The sequence below is a fragment of the Ornithorhynchus anatinus genome, chromosome X1, assembly GCF_004115215.2.
Source record: "Ornithorhynchus anatinus isolate Pmale09 chromosome X1, mOrnAna1.pri.v4, whole genome shotgun sequence".
NCBI lineage: Eukaryota > Metazoa > Chordata > Mammalia > Monotremata > Ornithorhynchidae > Ornithorhynchus > Ornithorhynchus anatinus.
In genome coordinates this window covers 107,985,202-108,004,727 of record NC_041749.1, presented here as the reverse complement: position 1 = coordinate 108,004,727, position 19,526 = coordinate 107,985,202, and positions in this window count along the sequence as shown.

Genomic DNA, 19,526 nt, shown 5'->3' with positions numbered 1-19,526 from the left:
ACGACGCCCAGCGCTCTGCGGGCACTCGCGCCTGTCGCCACGCACTGGGTAACTGGAAGTGATGCGCCAAGCACAGCTCGGTTGACTAAGTTCCCCTGGATGGTCCTGGCTGGAATTTCCCTTGCTGCCATTGAGGATTTTTCGGTACATGCCCGGGGGCACGGCTACTCCTACGCTACGAGTTCACAGAACATGGCAGCTGGCGAGAACCCGGGCATGGATCTGTTGCGTTACACCACACCCGCCTAGGAAAAAATAAAATCTAAGAGCACTGGCATCGAGAAGCAGCGTGGCTCAGTGGGAAGAGCCCGGGCTTGGGAGTCCGGGGTCATGCGTTCGGATGCCGGCTCGGCCACTTGGCAGCTGTGTGACGGGGGGCAAGTCACTTCACTTCTCTGGGCCTCAGGTACCTCATCTGTAAAATGGGGCTGAAGACCGTGAGCCCCACGTGGGACAACCTGATTCCCCTGTGTCTACCCCAGCGCTTAGAACAGTGCTCTGCACGTAGTAAGCGCTTAACAGATACCAACATAAGCCTGGACTGAACCCCTGCTGGGATAAAGTGCTCTTTGGGGTGCTTGCTGCGGGCAGAGCACTGTCCCCCCCTCCCCAAATCTGACAGATCACAGCCCCTTCCCTGATATTCTAATCCCCCCCCCCCAAAAGCAGACTTCCTCCAGCAGGCCTTCCTAAATTAATTCCCAGGTTACAGGAGCGGCGTGGCCTAGCAGAAAGAGCCTGGGCCCGAGAGTCAGAGGATCGGGGTTCTAATCCCAGCTCCACCACAATCCTGCTGTGTGACCTTGAGTAAGTCACTTCACTGCTCTGTGTCTCAGTTTCCTCATCTGTAAAATGGGGATTCAATACCCGTGCTCCCTCTTGGACTGTGAGCCCCGCGTGGGACTGGGACCGTGTCTGACCCGATTATCCTGTACCTTCCCCAGTGCTTAGGACAGTGCTTGATGCATAGTAAGTGCTTAACAAATACCACGGTCATTATTAATTTCCTGCTTCCTAAGTCTTAAAAACCCACGGGCCATCTCCAGCGCTTCCGTACCTACTTATCTATCTGTTACCGATCTGTACATTCCAAGCGCTTAGTACAGCGCTCTGCACATAGTAAGCGCTCAATAAATACTATTGAATGAAGGAATGAGTGCTTATCCTCATCCTCAGCACTTTTATACTTACTCTAGACTCTAAGCTTGTTGCGGGCAGGGAATGTGTCTAGCAACTCTGTTATATTGTTTTATCGTACTCTCCCAAGCGCTTAGTACTCTGCACACAGTAAGCGCTCAAGAAATACCCCCCGACTGATCGATCGATTGGGTCTACACGGTGACTCGACCGAGGTTGCGTTCTTTATTTAGAGAAGCGGCGTGGCTTAGTGGAAAGGGCACGGGCTTGGGAGTCAGAGGTCGAGGGTTCCAATCCCGACTCTGCCACTTGTCTGCTGTGTGACCTTGGGCAAGTCCCTTAAATTCTCTGTGCCTCAGTTACCTCATCTGTAAAAATGGGGATTAAAAAAATGGGAGCCCCACGTGGGACAATCTGGCTACCCTGTATCTCCTCCGGCGCTTAGAACGGTGCTCTGCACATAGTAAGCGCTTAACAAATACCAACATTAGTATTATTATTATTTTAATTACTCCGTTTTAAATACTTTCATGGCCATCTCCCCTCACGTGAGTGCAAGCGCCTCAAAAGCCGGGATCATGCTTTATTCATTCACTCGTATTTATCGAGCGCTTGCCGTGTGCAGAGCCCTGGACTAAGCGCTTGGGAGCATAAGATGCAACAATAAACAGACCCATTGCCCGCCCACCACAAGCTGTGCGTTTTCTGTTGCGGTTCCCCAAGCATTTAGTGCAGTACACTGTACTGAGAACCACCACCTCTACTATTGAGCAACTGTTGCGTGCAGAGCACTGTACTAGGCTCTTGGGAGCATCAAAAGAAGTAAGAGACCCAGCTCTTGCCCTGGAGGAGCTTATAATATAAAGGGGCAGAGAGAAGTCCTGAACATAAGAACAAAAATGAATAATGATTGTATTTCTTAAGCACTTATTATGCGCTTAGCTAAGGGATCACCAAATCAGACACAGGCTCTGTCACAAACAGGGCTTCCAGCCAACGAGAGAGTGGGAACGGGTATTTTAATCCCATTTTCCAGATGAGGAAACTGAGGCCCACAGGTAATCCCCATTTTCCAGATGAGGGAACTGAGGCACAGAGAAGCAAAGTGACTTGCCCACGGTCACACAGCTGACAAGTGGCAGAGCCGGGATTTGAACTCATGACCTCTGACTCCCAAGCCCGTGCTCATTCCACTGAGCCACGCTGCTTCTCTAAAATCAAATCAAAAATCGGATAAGGAAATAGCCGGCGGATGACGCGGCACAAGCAGAGATTCCTCTTGGGAAGTTGATCGGCTCACTAGCATCAAAGCCGCGGTGTCGGATGTTGGAGTTGATAACGATGTTGGTATTCGTTAGGCTCTCACTATGTGCCGAGCACTGCTCTAAGCGCTGGGGGGATACGAGGTCATCAGGTCGTCCCTCGTGAGGCTCACAGACTTCATCCCCATTTGAGCGGAATACGGAATTGGGTATGGTGTTGAGAAGCAGTCTGGTCTAGTGGATTAGAGCCCAGGCCTGGGAGTCAGAGGACCTGGGTTCTAATCCTGACTCTGCCACTCACCTGCTGTGTGACCTCGGGAAAGTCACTTTATTGCTCTGTGCCTCCGTTTCCTCATCTGGAAAATGGGGGTTCAATACTTATTCTTCCCCCACCTTAGACTGTAAGCCCCGAAGTGGGACAGGGAGTGTGCCCGAGCTGACTGCCTTGCATCTACTCCAGTGCTTAGCACAGCGTCTGACTCACCGTGAACACTTAACAAATACCACGATTCTTACTGAGTCTAATTTCCACCCCTAGTAAACCCAGAGTAGAAACCATCCCCTGGACCGAGGTCGTTGGGTCAGGAGATGGGAGAGGGAGGGAGGGGAGCACCTTGAGGTGGGGAACCAGTGTGGCCTACTGGATAAAGCCTGGGCCTGGCAGTCAGAGGATCTGAGTTCTAATCCCCGCTCTGCCACTCGCCTGCTGTGTGACCTCGGCCAAGTCACTTCAGTTCTCTGGGCCTCAGTTTCCTCAGCCGCAAAATGGGGATTCAACACCCATCCTCCTTCCTACTTAGACTGTGTGCCCCATGTGGGACAGGGACTGCATCTGGCCTGATTATCTTGCATCTCCCCCAGCACTCAGAACAGTGCTTGACACATAGTAAGCTCTTAACAAATACCATTAAAAAAAATAAAGTGTTCATTCAGTAGTATTTATTGAGCGCTTACTATGTGCAGAGCACTGCACTAAGCGCTTGGAACGAACAAGTCGGCAACAGAGAGAGACGGTCCCTGCCGTCTGACGGGCTTACGGTCTAATCGGGGGAGCCGGGCAGACGAGAACGATGGCCATAAATAGAGTCGAGGGGAAGAACGTCGCGTAAAAACAATGGCAGCTGTAAAAAAAAGTGGCGAGTGGAAGGAGGGAGGAACTTTCTCGGAGACATTTCCATCTGGGATGGGTTAGGGACCTCAATCAACTCTCCCTCCTAATCACGAAGGCAGGAGGAGGGATCGGCTGTTGCGTCCAAGGCCTCTTCAAGGCCTAGATTCTGGCATTTTTCTATTCCCTCTCCCCCCGGCCCCCAGCTCTGCCACGGTCTGGTCCAGCTCCGCCTCTTCAGACAAATCTCTCCGCCTCCAGTCTCTCCCCTCCCCAGTCCATACTTGGCTCCGCCGCACACGGCACCCCGCACACGTTTCCCGACTGCCCCATTCCCCACGGCAGCAAGCGGAAACTCCTGACCGGTGACTTAAAGGCACTCGGTCGACCCTCTCTCTCCTCTCCCACTACATCCCAGCTCACACTCGTGATTCCTCTCAAGCCGACCTACTCCCTGTGCCTCATTCTCGTCTCTGTCATAGCCAACCTCTTGCTAACCTCCTCCTCCTTCCCTGGAACTCCCTCTCCCATCACGGTCAGCGGACCACTGCTCTCCTCATCTTCAAAACTCTTCTGAAATCAAACCTCTTCCTGGAGGCCTTCCCTGATTTGCCTCTCATCTCCTCTCCTTATACGCCCCTTCCGCATCACCTAAGCCCTTGGGTACTCACCCTCCCTGCCGGGGGATGACTTTCGTCCACGTTTTTAAACTCTATTGCCTCCCCTTACCAGTAATTAATTTTAGTGTCTGTCTCCCTCACTAAACTGGAAGCTCTTTAATAGTAGTAATGATGTTGGTGTCTGTTAAGCGCTTACTATGTGCAGAGCACTGTTCTAAGCCCTGGGGGAGACACAGGGGAATCAGGCTGTCCCACGTGAGGCCCACAGTCTTCATCCCCGTTTTACAGAGGAGGTAACAGAGGCACAGAGAAGTGAAGTGACTTGCCCACGGTCACGCAGCTGACAAGCGGCGGAGCCGGGATTCGAACCCATGACCTCCGACTTCCAAGCCCGTGCTCTTTCCACTGAGCCACGCTGCTTCTCTAAGGACAGGGATTGTGCCCAATAACCCTAACGCGCTCTCCCGAGCACTTATTCAATGCTCTGCACAAAGTGAGCACTCAATAAATACCACTGATTGATTGATTGATCCATCGATTGATTGATGAGCCTGGCAAACTAGAGACATGCTTTCTTTTTGTCCTTCTGACCCAAGAAAGATCTGTAGATTTTGCAAGTTCACCCTGTCCCTACCAGAGCCTCAGTTCTATTTCCCGAGACTCTGACGGCGATCCGGAGCGGGGGTCGGAGACTGGGGGTGAGGAGGGTTGGGGAGACGGAGCGGGTGGTCCAATTTCTTTATACCTGCTAACTAAGGGGGTGCGAGGGGATAAACCCATTCTCATCACAGAGTTGAATGGGATTCAGGAACCTGAAAGACTTTCCCCACAGGCTGGCTCAGTGGAAAGAGCCTGGGCTTGGGAGTCAGAGATCGTGGGTTCGAATCCCTGCTCTGCCACTTCTCAGCTGTGTGACCGTGGGCGAGTCACTTCACTTCTCTGGGCCTCAGTTCCCTCATGAGAACTCCGACACTACGGATCTTCGCCCCCACAGACCCCCAGCCTCCAGCTTCCAGTCCACCCGCCCCCCCCCCGCCGCTCGGGCCCGGGAACATTGCGCTCCCCTTCTCGATCCTGGGGATATTGTGCTCCCCTTCTCGGCCCCAAGGACGTTGTGTCCTCGGGGGACATTGTGTCCCCCTGCTCGGGCCCGGGGACATTGTGCTCCCCAACCGCTCCCCCACTCCGCCCGAGGCGGCCATTTTGGGAAGCCCCCACTCTGCCTGAGGCGGCCATTTTGGGAAGGCCTCACTCCCTCTTCCCTCTTGAGGTGATTCATCTCTCCCGCCCCCGCCCCGGGCGACGACGTCCTTATTCTCACCATGTTACCTTACCTTAGCCGCCGCCTACGGCCGCCACCCACCCCGGACAACCTCAGGGCCCCCCCCGCCGCCACAGGGTTATCTGGTCATGAGCTCTGGGACTCTCTCGGCCGCTGGCCGCTTGACTTTGAGTCTGATCGGGTAGGGTCGGCTCGTCCCCCGACCCTGGTCATCGCCTGCTTATTAACACTATTGTAGTGTGCCTTACTGTAGCATGTTGCTATATTTGCGATCTCGCTTTTTATTGTTTATTGTCGTCAGACTTTGAATTTGATCAGGTCGCCCCTTAATCGAGTCTACCCCCGACCCTGATCATCACCCCTTTTATTAACACGACTATATTGTATCATACTGTATCATGTTGCTATATTAGCACTACTGTATTGTATCATATTGTATCATGTTGCTATATTACCGATTTCGTTTATTACTGTTTATTGTTGTCAGTGCTGCCACCCACCTCTCTGGCCTCGCCATGTCCCTCCTCCCCCCCTCCCCCCTCCCGCCCCTTCCTATCCTCCCCTTCCCCTTCCCCTCTCTCGCTCAGCTCTTTCCCGCTCTCTCCTCTGTCTCCTCCCCCCCTCCTCTCTCCCGCCCTAGAACCCCACTTTACCAGCGCTACCCCTCTTCCCCCTCCCCCTACTCTTCCCCCACCAAACCCCCTCTTCACCCCCTCCCCCCTTCTCTCTTCCCCACCCACGCCCCATCCCAGTCCTCTTGTCCCACCGCCACCCCTCATCCCCCTCTCCTCGTCCAGGGCCCCGCCACCTCCTTCCCATCCAAACCCTCCCCTCCCCCCGCCCTTCCCCCCCTCCTCCCCTTGCACCCACAGCTACTTTCAAGTGTGGCCTCTGGAACCCCCGCTCTATTACAGGCAAGCTACCTTTCATCCATGACCTTTTCCTCTCCCGCTCTCTCCTCCTCCTCGCCCTTTCGGAAACGTGGCTCTCTCCCGAAGACACGGTCTCCGCCGCCGCTCTCTCCGGCGGAGGCCTCTCCTTCTCCCACTCCCCCAGACTCACCGGTAAGGGAGGAGGCGTCGGCTTCCTCCTCTCGCCCCGATGCCGCTTCCGCACTATCCCTCCTCCCCTCTCCCTCTCCTTCCCCTCCTTCGAAGCCCATATCATTCGCCTCTACCACCCACTCCAGTTACTTGTCGCCGTCATCTACCGCCCTCCCGGTCCCACCTCCGACTTCTTCAACCACCTTGACCCCTTTCTCACCTTCCTTCTCTCCTTCTCTCTGCCCACTCTGATCCTCGGAGACTTCAACATCCATACGGATGTACCCGACGACTCCTCTGCCGCCCGCCTGCTATCCCTCCTCGACTCTGCCGACCTCCTCCTCCACCATACCGCGCCCACTCACCGACTCGGTCACACCCTCGATCTCGTCATCTCCTACCGCTGCACTATCTCCTCCCTCACCAACTCTGAAATCCCTCTCTCTGACCATAACCTTCTCACCTGCCTCATCTCTCACACTCCCTCCCCCTGCAAATCTTCGCTACTGCCCCACAGAGACCTCCGCTCTCTCGATCCCATCCGGCTTTCCAATAGCATCTCTCCTCACCTTGCCGCCCTGTCCTCTCTTCCCACTCTCGACGATCAGGTCTCCGCTCTCAACTCCACCCTCTCTACTCATCTCGACTCTCTCGCCCCCCTTTCCCTCCGCCGCTCTCGCTCCACTAACCCACAGCCCTGGATCACCTCCTCCGTCCGCCTCCTACGCTCCTATGCTCGAGCTGCTGAGCGCTGCTGGCGAAAGTCCAAGCACCAAGCCGACCTCACACACTTCAAATTTATCCTTTCCTGCCTTAACTCCGCCCTCTCCTCCGCCAGACAAAGCTTCTTCTCCTCCCTCATCGACACCCATGCCCGTCACCCCCGCCGATTGTTCCGGACCTTTAACTCTCTCCTTAGGCCCCCTGTTCCTCCCCCTCCCCCATCTCTCACCCCCAATGATCTGGCCACCTATTTCCTCACGAAAATCAACACGATCAGGTCTGAGCTCCCCAAAGTCACCCCTCCGCCTCTCCCCTCCCCCCCACCAACCCCCTCCCCTACTTTCCCATCCTTCCCTGCAGTATCCTCAGAGGAGATCTCCTCCCTCCTCGCAAGTGCCACCCCCTCCACCTGCGCCTCGGACCCCATTCCCTCTCACCTTCTTAAAACCATCGCCCCTGCCCTCCTCCCTTCCTTAACTTCTATTTTTAACCACTCGATCTCCAAGGGCTCCTTCCCCTCTGCCTTCAAACACGCCCACGTCTCCCCCATCCTAAAAAAACCCACTCTTGACCCCACTTCCCCCTCCAGTTATCGTCCTATCTCCCTACTACCCTTCCTTTCCAAAATCCTAGAACGAGTCATCTACAATCGATGCCTAGAATTCCTTAACTCCCATTCTCTCCTAGACCCCCTCCAATCTGGCTTCCGTCCCCTCCACTCTACCGAGACTGCTCTCTCTAAGGTCACCCGTGACCTCCTTCTTGCCAAATCCAATGGCTCCTACTCCATTCTGATCCTCCTTGACCTCTCTGCTGCCTTTGACACTGTCGACCATCCCCTCCTCCTCCACACCTTATCTCACCTTGGCTTCACGGACTCTGTCCTCTCCCGGTTCTCCTCTTACCTCTCTGGCCGATCATTCTCGGTCTCCTTCGCTGGAGCCTCCTCCCCCTCCCATCCTTTAACTGTTGGAGTTCCTCAAGGGTCAGTTCTTGGCCCTCTTCTGTTCTCCATTTACACTCACTCCCTCGGTGAACTCATCCGCTCTCACGGCTTTGACTACCATCTCTACGCAGATGACACGCAGATCTACATCTCCGCCCCTGTCCTCTCCCCCTCCCTTCGGGCTCGCATCTCCTCCTGCCTCCGGGACGTCTCCACCTGGATGTCGGCCCGCCACCTAAAACTCAACATGAGCAAGACTGAGCTCCTCATCTTCCCTCCCAAACCCGGTCCGCTCCCAGACTTCTCTATCACCGTGGATGGCACGACCATCCTTCCCGTCCCGCAGGCCCGCAATCTCGGTGTCATCCTTGACTCGTCCCTCTCGTTCACCCCACACATCCTATCCGTTACCGAGACCTGCCGGTTTCACCTCTACAATATCGCCAAGATCCGCCCTTTCCTCTCCACCCAAACGGCTACCTTACTATTACGGGCTCTCGTTATATCCCGGCTAGACTACTGTGTCAGCCTTCTCTCTGACCTCCCTTCCTCCTCTCTCGCCCCGCTCCGGTCTATTCTTCACTCCGCTGCCCGGCTCATCTTCCTGCAGAAACGATCTGGGCATGTCACTCCCCTTCTTAAACAACTCCAGTGGTTGCCCATCGACCTCCGCTCCAAACAAAAACTCCTCACTCTAGGCTTCAAGGCTCTCCGTCACCTTGCCCCTTCCTACCTCTCCTCCCTTCTCTCTTTCTACCGCCCACCCCGCACGCTCCGCTCCTCCGCCGCCCACCTCCTCACCGTCCCTCGGTCTCGCCTATCCCGCCGTCGACCCCTGGGTCACGTCCTCCCACGGTCCCGGAACGCCCTCCCTCCTCACCTCCGCCAAACTGATTCTCTTTCCCTCTTCAAAACCCTACTTAAAAATCACCTCCTCCAAGAGGCGTTCCCAGACTGAGCTCCTCTTCCCCCTCTACTCCCTCTGCCATCCCCCCTTTACCTCTCCGCAGCTAAAGCCTCATTTTCCCCTTTCCCTCTGCTCCTCCACCTCTCCCTTCCCATCCCCACAGCACCGTACTCGTCCGCTCAACTGTATATATTTTCGTTACCCTATTTATTTTGTTAATGAATTGTACATCGCCTCGATTCTATTTAGTTGCCATTGTTTTTACGAGATGTTCTTCCCCTTGACGCTGTTTATTGCCATTGTTCTCGTCTGTCCGTCTCCCCCGATTAGACTGTAAGCCCGTCAAACGGCAGGGACTGTCTCTATCTGTTGCCGACTTGTTCATCCCAAGCGCTTAGTACAGTGCTCTGCACATAGTAAGCGCTCAATAAATACTATTGAATGAATGAATGAATGAATAAAACGGGGATGAAGACTGTGAGCCTCACGCAGGACAACCTGATTCCCCTGTATCTCCCCCAGCGCTTAGAACAGTGCTCTGCACGTAGTAAGCGCTTAAGAAATACCAACGTTATTATTCCACATGGGGCTCACAGTCTTAGCCCCCATTTTACAGATGAGGTAACTGAAGCACAAGATCGCAGAGCAGACACGTGTCAGAACCGAGATTAGAACCCAGGTACTTCTGACTCCCAGGCTCCAGCGACTCAGCTGAGAAGCAGAGTGGCCTAGCGTGAAGAGCACTGATCTGGGAGTCCAAGATTCCTGCGCTCAATCCCGACTCTGCCACTTGTCTGCCGTGTGATCTTGGCCAAATCACTTCACTTCTCTGTGCCTCACTTTCCTCATCTGCAAAATGGGGATTAAATGCTACTCTCTCCTACTTAGACTGAGAGTCCCACGTGGGACGGGGGCCGGGGCCGGGCCAATTATCTTCTAGCTACCCCAAGTGCTTAGTACAGTGCTCGGCCCATAGCAAGTGCTTAATAAATATTATTATTAATATTATTATTACTATTCACCCTCCCCGTCAAGGTTCCCCTGCACTTTACCAAGGCTCGTACCACCTACCCCGGCCAGGAATTTTCCCAAAGTGAACTATAAGCTCCAGTCTCCCGGCCTTCCCGCGGGAATGTTTCCCAGCTACAGCAATCAATTAAATCACTCGATCAATAGTATTTCTTGAGTATCTACCATATGCAGAGCTCTGTACTAAACGTCTGCAAGAGTCCAGTGTCGCTTCCCTCCTCAAAAACCTCCGGCGGTTGCCTATCGACTCTTCTAACGAGCGTTAGAAGACACGATCCCCGCTTACAGTCCAGAGGGGGAAGCAGACATTAAAATAAATTACAGATCGGGGAATGGATACGTAGCGTGGCTCAGCGGAAAGAGCCCGGGCTTGGGAGTCGGAGGTCATGGGTTCGAATCCCGGCTCTGCCGCTGTGGGCAAGTCACTTCACTTCTCTGTGCCTCAGTTACCTCATCCGAAAATGGGGATGAAGACTGTGAGCCTCACGGGGGACAACCTGATTACCCTGTATCTCCCCCAGCGCTTAGAACAGTGCTCGGCACATAGTAAGCGCTTAACAAATACCAACATTATCATTATTATTATATGTACCTAAGCGCTATGGGGCTGGGTAAGAGAGCGTTTAAGGGGTAAGACAGACCCTAGTGCATAGATGATTCAGAAGGGAGGGCGAAGAGGGGAAACGAGGGCTTAGTCGGGGAGAACCTCTCGGAGGAGATGCAATTTTAGGAGGGCTTTGAAGGGGGGGAGAGCTGGAGAGTGTGGGATACTAAGGAGGAGAGAGTTCCGGGCCCGAAAGAGTGCTCGGGTCCGGATTGCCGAATCTTTCCGGGTGATTTAGAGAGTCTGCGGGCACCTTGACCTTCCCCACGCGGCTGCCCTTAGCCCTCCCGAAACGGACGTCCTAACGGTTGACCCTCCTAGCCCCCAGTCTTCCCGTTTCCAGGGTTTATATACTTCTCTTGCCCCTATCCCACCTGGTCCCCTGGCTAAGCCAGGTGGCGGCCGTCCCTCTGCCATCCAGCCAGCTATTGTCTGTGAAACCGGCTGGTCCTGGGGATTTGCAAGGCCGGCCGAAAGAACGGTTAGTTCAGATTTTACGGTCCGCTCACAGAGTGGAAACCTTAGCCCACGGATGAATGGATCGGCCCATTTTACCCCTCGGGGGCTCGGCTAGGCCTTCCCAGGTGGTGCCCCCTCCCTCCCCCCTTCCCAGCTGTGGGGGTGAAGCCGCTGTTCCCACCCCCACGGCCCTCTGGACCGGACTCCCGCCCCAGAGCTTCTGAGCAGGGCCAGGGAGACCCCTGCCTCTCCCGCTCCGTATAGCTTGCAGGCAGCGTAGCTCCGTGGAAAGAGCCCGGGCTTGGGAGTCAGAGGTCATGGGTTCGAATCCTGCCTCTGCCACTTGTCAGCGAGGTGACCGTGAGCAAGTCGCTTCACTTCTCTGTGCCGCAGTTACCTCATCTGTCAAAGGGGGATGAAGACTGTGAGCCCCACGTGGGGCAACTTGATGACCCTGTATCTACCCCAGCGCTTAGAACAGTGCTCTGCACATAGTAAGCGCTTAACAAATACCAACATTATCATTATTATCTGGGAGTTGGAAGACCTGGGTTCTAATCCCGCCTCTGCCACTTACTTGCCCGCTGGGTGACCTTGGACAGGTCACCTAACTTCTCTCTGTCTCAGTTTGCTCATCTGTAAAACGGAGATTCAAAACCCTTTAGACTGTGAACCCCGTGCTGGACGAGGACTGGGCCGATCTGCGCATGTCGTATCTACTCCAGCGCTTAGCACAGCGCTTGGCACCCAATAAGACTTGGAAAATACCACTATTAATAATGTTGGTATTTGTTAAGCGCTTACTATGTGCAGAGCGCTGTTCTAAGCGCTGGGGTAGATACAGGGTAATCAGGTTGTCCCACGTGAGGCTCACAGTTAATCCCCATTTTACGGATGAGGTCGCTGAGGCACAGAGAAGTGAAGTGACCTGCCCACGGTCACACAGCTGACAAGTGGCAGAGCAGGGATTCGAACTCATGACCTCTGACTCCCAAGCCCGGGCTCTTTCCACTGAGCCACGCTACACCATTGTTTGGTTTCACACCAGTTTGATTTTCAACCGGCCTGGGCTCTGTCCAGTATGGCTATGGCAATGGGCACCTTCATAATAATATCAGTAATAATAATCAATCATATTGACTGAGTGTTTATTGTGCGCGGAGAACTGTACTAAGCTCTTGGGACAGTACGATATAACAGTGGAAAGACACATCCCCGCCCACAACGAGCTTAGGGGCAAGTGAGGGAGACAGAAATTAATATATGTACGTAAGTGCTGAGGGGCTGCGATGGGGGCGTAAATAAAGGAGGCAAGTCAGGGCAACACAGAAGGGAGGAAAAGGAAAAGAGGGTTTAGCTGAGGCCTCTTGGAGGAGATGTGCCTTCAATAAGGCTTCGAAGGTGGGGGAAGAGTAATCGTCTTTCGGATGTGAAGAGGGAGGCCGGGCCAGAGGCAGGAGGTGGGCGAGAGGTCGGTGGCAAGATGAGAGCGAGGTACAGTGAGGAGGTTGGCATTTTAGGGGCAAGGCGGGCGGGCTGAGTTGTTAGTAGGAGAGTAGTGCGGTGGGCAGCACGGCCTGAGAGAAAGCGCATAGGCCTGGGAGTCCGAAGGACCTGGGTTCTAATCCCAGCTCCGCCACTTCTCATTCATTCATTTGTTGAGCGCTTACTAGGTGCAGAGCACTGTACTAAGCGCTTGGAACGAACAAGTCGGCAACAGATAGAGACGGTCCCTGCCGTTTGACGGGCTCACGGTCCAATCGGGGGAGACGGGCAGACGAGAACGATGGCGATGAATAGAGTCGAGGGGAAGAACATCTCGTAAAAACAATGGCAACTAAGTAGAATCGAGGCGATGTACATTTCATTAAGAAAATTAACAAAATAAATAGGGTAATGAAAATATATACAGTTGAGCAGACGAGTACAGTGCTGAGGGGACGGCAAGGGAGAGGGGGAGGAGCAGAGGGAGATGGGGGGAAAAGAGGGTTAAGCTGCGGAGAGGTGAAGGGGGGGGTGGTAGAGGGAGTGGAGGGAGAAGGGGAGCTCAGTCTCTGTTGTGTGACCTTGGGCAAGCCGCTTCACTTCTCTGTACCTCAGCTACCTCATCTGTAAAATGGGGATTCACTCATTCGATCGTATTTATTGAGCTGTAGGTTTGTGCAGAGCTCTGTACTAAGCGCTTGGAAAGTACAATTCGGCAACGGAGACAATCCCTACCCAACGGGCTCACAGTCCAGAAGGGGGGAGACAGACAACAAACGAAACCGAACGAGTGGACAGGCGTCAGTAGCATCAGTGTAAATAAGTAGAATTATAGATATATACCCATCATTAATAAATAGAATAATAAATACGTACACTTATATACACAAGTGCTGTGGGGCAGGGAGGGGGCGTAGAGCAGAGGGAGGGAGTCGGGGCGATGCGGAGGGAAGGAGGAGCAGAGGGAAGGGGGGGCTCAGTCTGGGAAGGCCTCCTGGAGGAGGTGAGCTCTCAGTGGGGCTTTGAAGGGGGGAAGTGTGCTAGTTTGGCGGAGGTGAGGAGGGAGGGCGTTCCAGGCCAGAGGTAAAACGTGGGCCGGGGGTCGACGGCGGGACAGGAGAGAGCGAGGTAAAGTGAGAAGGTTTAGCGGCACAGAGGAGCGGAGCGTGCGGGCTGGGCTGCAGGAGGAGAGAAGGGAGGTGAGGTAGGAGGGGGCAAGGGGATGGAGAGCTCTGAAGCCGACAGTGAGGAGTTTTTGCTGGATTGGAAGATTTGCTGGAGATTTTTGAGGAGGGGAGGTGACGTGCCCAGAGCGTTTCTGTAGAAAGATAATCCGGGCAGCAGAGTGAAGTATAGACTGAAGTGGGGAGAGACAGGAGGTTGGGAGATCAGAAAGGAGGCTGCTGCAAGAATCCAGTCGGGGTAGGATGAGTGATCGTACTAACGTGGTAGCGGTTTGGATGGAGACGAAAGGGCGGATGTTAGCGATGTTGTGAAGGTGAGACCGGCAGGTTTTGGTGATGGATCGGATGTGTGGGGTGAGTGAGAGAGCCGAGTCAAGGATGTCACCAAGGTCGTGGGCCTGTGAGACTGGTAGCGCTGTCCGCAGTGACAGGAAAGTCAGGGAGACGACAGGGTTTCGGGACTGTGAACTCCGTGCGGGACAGGGACTGTGTCCAACCCGATTTGCTTGTATCCACCCCAGCGCTCAGTACAGTGGCTGGCACACAGTAAGGGCTTAACAGATACCATTTTAAAAAAAGGTAGGAAGGAGCGAGCCGACCGGGCGCTTCAGAGCCGACGGTAAGCAGCTTCCGTTTGATGCGCAAGTACTTGTTAAGCGCTTACTGGGAGCCAAGCACTGTACCGAGCGCTGGGGGAGATACAAGACAATCAGGTTGGGCAAAGTTCCTGTTCCACACGGGGCTCACGGCCTAAGTAGGAGGGAATAGAATTTAATCTGCATTTGACAGGTGAGGAAACTGAGGCACAGAGAGGCGATGTGACTTGCCCAAGGTCGCCCAGAAAACGAGTGGCAGAGCCAGGATCAGAACCCAGGTTCTCTGACGCCCAGGCCCGTGCTCTGTCCGCTAGGCCACACTGCCTCCCCCCGGACTAGTAGAATGTGTGGCGTTTTTATTGTCAGGGTCCAGCCTCCCTCTGCCTCAGCTCCCACCGTAGTGTCCCGTGGCTCGGAATCACTGTCCACATCCGCATGGACCCGGAGAAAGGAACCCAGAGGCTCTGGAGCTAGTAGCAGCGGGGGAGTGTGGGGAAGAAGGGGGAGCAGGAGGCGAGGAGAAAGTCGGAGGTCCATTGGGGAAATCCTCTAGGTTCGGGCGAACTCAACGTACCTCCACAAACCGGTGCATAGAATGACATCGTCACGTTATGCCGCCCACGACGTCACGTGCATCTCCTTATCTGGTATCCGTGAGAGCCGTCAGTGGCCACCCTACCCCGTGCGGGAGGTCCCTAGCCATCCTGTGCTGCCTACATCATCTTAACGATAATGATCGTGGTCTTGGTTAAGTGTCTACTACGTACCGAGCACTGTTCTAAGCCCTGGGGTAGCTACCGTCGATCACGTTGGACTCCGTTCCCCCGTGGGGCTCACAGTGTAAGTTGGAGGGAGAACAGGCATTGAATCCCCATTCTACAGATGAGGACACTGAGACAGAGCCATAAATGACTTGCCCCAGGTCACCCAGCAGACAAGTGGCAGAGCTGGGATTAGAACCCAGGTCATCTCTCAGGCCGGCACTCTTGCCACCGGGCCAGGAGATTGGGGGATCTCAAGCTCCCCTGGAATAAAGATGTCGGTGGGAATGGAGGCGGGGTGGGGTGACGCCCGCTGTTAATTCTATTATTGTTCAGAGGGAGTCACCCTAACACTCCTCGCTGGGGCGGGGGGAGAGCGTGTTCTGGTAGAAAGGAGAGTCGGGACGCCTGGTCCTATTGGTATTTGTTAAGCACTTACTATGTGCCAAGCACTGTCCTGAGAAGTGGGGTAGATACGAGGTAATCAGGTTGTCCCACGTGGGGCTCACGGTCTTAATCCCCATTTTCCAGATGAGGTAACTGAGGCACAGAGAAGTTAAGTGACTCACCCGAGGAAGCGGCCGAGCCGGGATTAGAACAGAAGCCACGTCCTCCGACTCCCAAGCCCGTGCTCTTGCCACTAGGCCATGCTGCTTCTCGTGTTCCCTACTTCCTACTCCCTACTCCTATCTTCCTGTATTAGACTGTGAGCCCTGTAGGGACTGTCTCTATCTGTTACCGATTTGTACATTCCAAGCGCTTAGTACAGTGCTCTGCACATAGTAAGCGCTCAATAAATACTACCGAATGAATGAACCTCGAGGGAGTTAGTTAGAATAATCCTTGCCTCACAAGGAGATGCTGAGAGGTTAAAATAATCCCGGTATTTGCTAAACGCTTACTATGTGTCAAGCACTGAACTAAGCGCTGGGGCAGCTACAAGATAATCAGGTCCCCTAACGATAATAATAATAATAATAATAATGATGTTGGTATCTGTTAAGCGCTTACTACGGGCAGAGCACTGTTCTAAGCGCCGGGGGAGATACGGGGTCATCAGGTTGTCCCACGTGAGGCTCACAGTCTTAATCCTCATTTTCCAGATGAGGGAAGTGAGGCCCAGAGAAGTGAAGTGACTTGCCCACAGTCACCCAGCTGACAATATTCGAACCCACGCCCTCTGACTCCCAAGCCCGGGCTCTTTCCGCTGAGCCACACCGCCTCGATAAACATCGAAGGAGGAGAGAGAGCAGATAGTGAATCTGCACTTTGCAGATGAGGGAACTGAGGCCCAGAGAAGTGAAGTGAGCGGCCCCAGGTCACACAGCAGACGAGCGGCGGAGCCGGGATTTAGAGCCCAGGTCCTTTGACTCCCACACCCGTGCTCTTATCCGGGAGGGCACGCCGCTTCCCTTCAAAGATGAGCTCACCGATGTCAAATCATCTGGGGAAAATACAGTAGGTCCGGACGATTCAAGGTGATCGGGTGAGGTGAGCGGGTGGGGCAATCCCTCCTCTTTCTCTCGTGACCCGAACTGGTGGATCCCAAGGACTCCCCACTGTCTCCAGCTGCCTTCCCCGCCCCCGGGGCCTCCCAGTCCCTCAACCCTCCTCCTCGGTCCCGTCCAGCACCCAGGTACCATCCAGATGGTTCTGTGGAAGCAAATAAAACCTCGCTTGCACAGCCGATTAAATTCCGCTTGTTGTAATTAAGCCCGACACAATTAGCTGTCAAGGCAGGCCCTCGTCTGTTTTATGTTGCAATCTCTTCCCCGGGCCGGCCGGCGCGACAGCGTTGTCACTTTTAGAAAAGATTTTCATTACTTACCCCCTGAGCTCCGTGGCAGGCCGATGAAATATCAGAAAGCGCTCCGGAAGCCGAGTCGGGGAAATTCTCATCTAATGTTCCACGTAGGATTAGGAAAGTAATGTACTCTGAAAATGAGGGCGCTGCCGGAACGTCTCGGAAGAAATGCGACTTGGCGGCCGAGGAAGAGCCGGCCGTGGGTTCGGGGAATCGACCGGCTCCGGCGGCGGGCCGTGGGAAAGTCGGAAAGATGGCTTTTCCGCTTGCTTGGTGCGGGCTGGGGGAATGGTGGAGAGGAGCTGGTTGGACGGGAGATTTGGGAGGGAGGAAGGACATTCTGGTGGTGGCCGGAGGGGAGGAGCGGGGGGCGGGGGGGGAGATTTAGGGATCTGGGGAATCGCGACCTTGTCGATTCAAGGGTTGGCCGGAGCCATCTGCGGGCTAAGCGGCTGGAGCCCGGGCCTGGGATTCAGAAGGCCCTAGGTTCTAATCCCGGCTCCTCCACTTGTCTGACCTTGGACAAGTCACTTCACTCCTCTGGGCCTCAGGTACCTCGTCTGTAAAATGGGAATTGAGACCGTCCGACCTGATGATCCTGATTCTACCCCAGCGCTTGGTACGGTGCCTGGCACGGAGTAAATGCTTAGCAAATACCATAAAAAGTACTGTCCTGGCCGCCTACTTTGTGCAGAACACATAAAAGGCCTTGGGGGACAGACAAAGGAAGCCCAACATAAAACACCAAACCAAAGACCAAGGCTTGGCATTGTTAGAAAACTCTGGTCCATCCACAGCTGACTCTAGACTGTGAGCTCGCTGTGGGCGGGGAACGTGTCTGTTATATTGTCATATTGTACTCTCCCAAGCGCTTAGCACGATGCTCTGCCCACAGTTAGCGCTCAATAAATATGACTGACAACTCTATGTTGTACTCTCCCGAGCGATTAGTACAGTGCTGTCCACTCAGTAGGCCATCGATAAATGCCGTCGTCGTTGCTGTCTTATGCTGTCGAGTCACGCCCGACCCACAGCGAAGCCATGGACACATCTCTCCCAGAACACCCCGCTTCCGGCCGCCATCATTTCGGTGGCGTATCCATAGAGTTTACCACCGCCTCCTTCCGCGCGGGAAACGAGTCTCCGCCCTCGACTGTCTCCCGTGCCGCTGCTGCCCAGCACGGGTGAGTTTTGACTTGTAGCGACGATTGCCTTCCACTCACTAGCCACTGGCCAAGCTGGGAATGGAATGGGCAGGCCTCTGCTTGACTCTCCCTCCCATAGTCGAGACCGGTAGGGGACTGGAAACTCTCCAGGCGCGACCTCGAGAGGGTGATCGATAAATACCATTGATTTAAGTGATTGAATTCTGTGTGCAGTGCTGGTCGCCGCATCTCGGTTGCCATGGGCACTGTGGACCACTCCCTTCTCAATCAATCAGTCAATGGAATTTACTGAGTGCTCACTGTGCGCAGAGCACTACACTGAGCACTTGGGAGAGTACAATACAACAGAGTTGGGGGACACGCTCTCTGCGCACAGTGAGTTTCCAGCCTAGAAAACATTAGAAAACAGTCCCAGAAACATTATCTATCCTTGGCATCGCCAATAACGTCCTCTCCTAGTTCTCCTCTAGCTGTTCCCCCTCAGTCTTTTTCGTGGACTCCTCCTCTGCCTCCCACCCCCTAACTTTCTGAAGGCTTCAGTTCTGGGTTCCTTTCTGTTCTCCATCCACACCCACTCCCTTAGGGAGCTCACCCACTCCCACAGCCTCAAGTTTCACCTCAGTGTGGATGACAACCAAATCTCCCTCTCAAGCCCGGACCTCTCTCCTTCTCTGCAGTCTCGCATTTCCTCCTGCCTTCAGGACATTTCCACGTGGATGTCCTGCCAACACCTCAACCTCGACGCGTCCCGAACGGACAGGTTCATCTTCTCCCTCTAATCCACTCTTCGGCCTCACTTTTCCGTCGTCCTCGAAAATGCCACCACCCTCTCCACTCTCTCATTTCCCGCATTCAAACTGACACTAAATCCCGTTGATCTTTCCTCCACATTTCCAGTTTCCTCCCCTTCCTCTCCATCCCAACGGCCACCCGCTGGCCCCGGGCACTTGTCATATCCCAGCTTGACTACTACGTCGGTCTTCTTGGATGCCCCGACTCCAGATCATACTTCACTCTGCAGCCCGGATCATTTCTCTAAAATCTTTTTCTTCCTCCCACTCCTCAGGAACCTCTGGTAGCTGGGCATTCCTCTCCACATCAAGTAGAAACTCCTGACCCCTGGGTTATCCACTCTCTTCTCTCATTACACCCCAGCTCGCACTTTTCGTTCCTCTCAGATTGTGATTGTGAGTAGATTGTGAGCCCCGTGAGGGACAGGGACCGTATTTAGTTCCCACCTGTGTATTTTCTCCCGACGCTTAGTACAGTGCTTTGCGCGCTCTAAGGGCTTAATGAATACTGTTACGATTACTACCACTCTCTAGCTAACCTCTGTGTCTTATTCACATCCTTCCCTCTGCCTGGAACTCCTTCCCCCCTCACATCTGATAGGCCACCACTCTCCCCACC